Source organism: Jatropha curcas, chromosome 2 (assembly GCF_041381405.1).
Source record: "Jatropha curcas cultivar XTBG-Jc1 chromosome 2, XTBG_Jcur_1.0, whole genome shotgun sequence".
NCBI lineage: Eukaryota > Viridiplantae > Streptophyta > Magnoliopsida > Malpighiales > Euphorbiaceae > Jatropha > Jatropha curcas.
This window is the reverse complement of record NC_143152.1, coordinates 8,482,558-8,488,019: the sequence shown is the minus strand read 5'-3', so window position 1 is coordinate 8,488,019 and position 5,462 is coordinate 8,482,558.

Sequence of the window (5,462 nt, the reverse complement as noted above, 5' to 3'; positions counted from 1 at the left end):
AAGAGTTGGAAGTTTATGGAGAAAATAAACTATTGAAGAGCGAAGAGGTTTTAAGGAGAAGAGAATAATAATACAATTCATTCGCTTAGACATGACCACGATTTTAGAACTGCCGGTTTCGATAATAAAAAGTTGAAACCAGAATTGAACCACTTTTAAATGGTTTCTAAGACGTTTTTGGAATCGCTGGTTTTATTTTTTTTTTTCAGTTTTGAATTGAAATTAAAATATTTTAAACTTTTTAAAATATTTCTTCAATAAATGATAATAATAAATATTACTAGTGAAAAAAAATAAATCAATTTAATAAAAATTATTAAAATTACTTTAAAAAACTATAATAAAACAAAAAAAAATAAGTTGAGAGTTCTTTTTTAAGAACATGTTTTTCACGGTTTCAAACCGAAACCGCCGTTTTAAACCAAAATCGCTGGTTTTAAATTAAAACCGTCGGTTTTGATTTCAAAAAATGAAAAATTAGAACTAAACCTCAAGTTCAGATTTCAATTACAGTCTTAAAACCAGAACCGTTGACCATGATTTAGTGTCAGTTTTGACCGATTCGGTTCGAGTTTGAAATCGAACTGTGATCATCGCTACATTGGCCAAGGTTTATGAGTTTTTATAGATGTACGTGAGGTTAATTCAACATTGAAAATATATAAGTTGAATAAAACGAGAAAGGTGAATTAATAAGAAAGGCTCACACCATTTTATATGGAAGGCAACTCTAATTTATTATAAGCTCAAATTATTTAATGGAATTGTTAATTGATTTAATTAATTGTTCATAGGATCAAATATAACGGTGTTTTATTGAGAAAATTATACTCTTTTATTTTTTTATATAATATTATGTATTTGTTATACTTTTGCTTTTAGATTTAATATTAGAAGATGATTTCATTTTGAGATTTAAATAAGTACAATGCTAATTTATATTATGCTCTATGAATACAATAGCTCAATGCATAAATTAACCCTTGTACTTTACATAAAAAATAGCACCCTTAACTTTTATTTTGACCTATTGAACATTTCAATTTATAAAATTGTACCAATTAAATATCTCAACTTGCAAAATTTATTCTATTGAATACTCAAACTTCTAAAGTTATACTTCTTATATTCTCTTTATTTAGAGAAAATTTCCCTTTTGGGTGACTTTTTTATATACAGAATTTTACTCTAAATAGTAATTTTGAGATGCAAGCTAAGTTAAAACGACTAGAAAAAACTTAGAGTGTATGTATTTATTTTAAGATTGAAGCTCAACAATCAAGGAAAGTGGTAGATATAAATATTCTCAGCAGTTAATGCATGTGTGTTTCAAAGGACAAGTTATTAACTCATTTTTTAATTTCATTTTATAATAACAGTGGTCGTTTTTCTAAATTTGGCCACAAAATTAAAATTTTGATATTAAAAGTCAAAATAATAGGTATATAAATATAGAGTTAGCCTTTATTTGTATGTTTGATGAATATATGTCCACTTTTATCAATGTAAATTTGGCCACAACCGTTAACGTCAGGAATGAATATATGTTATGCTTAGTTAACTTTTGGAAACAGTCGCGTTCTATTTTTTAAAATGTGAGTGTATTTTGATTATTCAAAAAAGGGAGAAATGAGAGTTTGATTAGAAACCGTTCTCTTAAAAATCCCTAAAAATTCATCTTCTCTTTGGTAACCATATTTTGTGGCGTTGTTTTTATTGGTTGTGTATTTTTTTCAAATCCTTATAATGGTTGCACTCTTTTGTAGCCCACTTATAATGGTTATATACTTAGTAACCTTTTGTTTTTAGTACTTGTTCACTTTTTTATGGTTTTTATTTTTCTGTTTTAGTTAACAGTTGTGAACTTCTATAAGTCACTTTGTGGCCTTTTTATTATTAGTCGTGCACTTCTGTAAGCCATTTGTGGCCTTGTTATTATTGGTTGTGCACTTTTTCAAATCCTTATAATGATTGTACTCTTGTGTAACCCACTTTATGGTTTTATTATTATTAGTTGTCCATTTTTTCAAAATGTGAAGTTGTCACACATTTTGCTAGATTGTGCACTTTTCAAAAAAAATTTGTGCTTTCAAACTCACATTAAAACTTGAATTTTAGTACTCACTTTTAAATTAAAACTTATTAAGAGGCCAAATATAGACAATATAACAAGATTACAAATTGAGAAGACAATTTGTGCACACATGAAGCAGAAGCGCCCAATTTAGCAGCCAGGACCCTAATAGTCATGCGCCTTCTAAGGGGTATTTCTTTTATCCTATCAGCTGAGGTATGCACTCTTTTTCTACCCATGTTCTAAGGATTTTTAGAGCCATTGGAGTTACCTTCAAGATTCATCATTGCATTTCACCATATCTTATAATCTGTCTTCACAGATAAACCAAAAGCGGTTGCAACTTTTTCATAACTGTGCACGTTCAACTGACTATCTTCAACTTCAGACAGAAGCATGGTGCTCACGGAGGTTTTGAAATCATTAGCTATATTTTTCCTTTTGTTCCCTCCTCTCAAGTTGCTATGAACAAAATTTTGTGGGTCACTCATATTATAGACAACCATAGTCATATTCTGCTTCATTATTTATAGGATTCAAGTCTGGAAGATGTAAAGTAATGGCTATTTCTGGATATGGTGTGACCGATTTAGATGTTACAAAGAGTGAAATAGATTGTCCTTGAATCAGATTATTAACTATATTTCATTTATTTGTGGCCACAGTTTATAAGTCGAGGATTCTGATTGTAAATTCAAAAAAATTTAGCTCCAAATTCTATTTTATTTTGGCCGCAATGTATTGCATTTGTGCACTGCTTTTTGAATTTCATTTAAATTTGGAGAAACCAAATTTTACTTTTAATTTTGAACTTGAATTAAAAAACTATTGAAGTGTAAACAAGTTAGAGCAAAAATTTAGGTCTTCCCTCCTATATTTTCGCTGAAAATTTTAGAAATTTATGGCTTTAATGAATAAGTTTAAAATTTTGGCTTTTAATTTGACTCCAAAATTTTTTTACTTTTCAGCACATATTATGTAAAACGTCCATATTCTAATAAAGCGTGATAGAGATGACAAAGAATGTTGGAAGTGATGTCCAAATAATGTAAGTAGGCAATAAATGCAATTCTTAGGACTGCCTTTTGTGTTAGCTATTGTCCCAATAATTAATAAAGAAATGAATGACATTTTAGGGAGAAGACTTCATTTAACTAATTTTCTTAATCTAAGTTTTTTCTATTTTCTCTAAACAAAGAGAACCGAGGGAGTATCAATTAAACACTTATTAGATAGTTAAAAATGTGAAAATTATTGTTCCAAATATTATATTAATCATATATTAAGTGAATATCTTACACATAAATGCCAACAACACCAAAAAAATATTATTACTAGTATACAGACTGATACAATGTTAGCAAAATTCATAACTTCAGAGGTATAATAGGTCACTCACAAAGTTTGAGGTACCACAAGGTTTTTTTATGTAAAGTATATGGATATATTTATGCATTTGACCTGAATATATAGCTACTTGTATTTTGTCACACATCTCATAATATGTAATATTTTGTATATGTGCATTACCCGTTGTTTATACTCATTTATGTTCTCATGATTTATTTTTTAAATATAATTTTCTATTAATTTGTACCACTATTATATAATATTAAATTTAATTGCATATTAAATTTAAGCATAAAACATTTTTCATGATTTGCCAAAAAAATTATAAAAACATATCAATCTCTTAAAATTTATGCAATCTTCAATTAAGTTTGATATGTTTACTTCATATTCTAAATTTAATTTGAAAGGATATATTTACTCCTTATTCTAAATTAATAGTGGTACCATCAACATTCAAAGTGGTAAAATTTAATCATAATTGAATAAAATCATATATATAGAAAAAGAACTATATGTGGTAGCTCATAAATAAAGTAAAGTAATGGAAACAATTTTAAATTAGTAATTTTATTAGGCCTCATAAATAAATTTTTTTTCTGTATATGCATATACAAATCAAATTAAATCTTTCTAAATTTTGCTCATTATATTTAAAATCATAAATTTTAATAAAATTTGTACACCCTAATTAAGTTTAAAATTTATTTCCAAATTTTATCAATTCCAATAAAATTTGTTTCAAATATAATCAATTTAATAAAGTCAAAAATCTGAACTATAATAAACTTTTGCTTATATTACATATTAAAAAAAATGAATTTATTAATAAAATATATAAATTTCATGTACCAAATAAAATTTAAATGAAACTACTATATTCAACTTTATATTTTATCAAATTTAGGAATAATTTGTAATTTTATTTACATGTATGTTTGACCAAATAAGAAAATCATTATATATCATAAAGAATTTTTTCTTCATAATCTTTAATCTAATGATTTACTTGATAAAATGAGAGATAACTCTTGAACCTAAATTTAGATAGCCCGTAATATATGATCAGTTTAGTTTAAAGCCAAACAAAGTAAATCAAACTCAATTAAATTTTTAAAATAAAAACCAACTCGAATAGAATAGAGTTCAAAAAATAAACTGGTTTTGTCGATTTTGCATGTACTTTTTAGATTGGTTCGTTTAAATTACTGTTTGAACTTCATTAAAGACCAAGACCAGAACCAAAGAAAAAAAAAAAGAAAGAAAAACTTTATCCATGCAAACTGAAAAACCAACCAAAAACAAATTATCTCGAAGTTTTATTAGCTCTAAATTTAGAAAGGGTTATAGGTTTTCCCTTCTTGGGATAACTTAGATCAGCTCTAAATTTATGAAAGGATATAGATTTTCCTTCGTACGAGAGTTTAGATCGATGATCTTGGCAATAAGCCTTTTTTATCACCATCTAAAGGTAGATATACTATACAGTTTATTTCCGCTTATTATTTATATTGTAATTAGAAGTATATCTTTTTTAATTAAAATTTTTTAATTTGGCATGACTAAGATATTTTAGGTTTTTGAATTAAAATTCTTTATTTTAATTGGCTACGGGAAAGTATATTTTAGAATTTTCAATTAAACTCTTTTATTGGCCATTACTAAGGACATTTTAATATACTAGTCTTTTTATAACTCGCGTTACATATTGACTATACTCGGTATTCGTACTCATTCAATTTTTAAGTCATTGATCATTTTTACTTATTATTTATATTCATTTTTATTTTAAATATTAAATAGTATAATTTTTGTCTTACATTATTTAGATTTTTATAATGTTAAAATAAAATTTCATATGAGATTAATGTGAATATAATAGTTAATTAATAAAATAGCAATGTGTATATATACACACTTAGTCAATTTATATCAAAATTTATTCAAAATTCTATAATATCACCTAATAACTGTATATGTACAATTCTACAATATCAAGTAATAAATATGTTTCAATATATATAGATATATAGATATA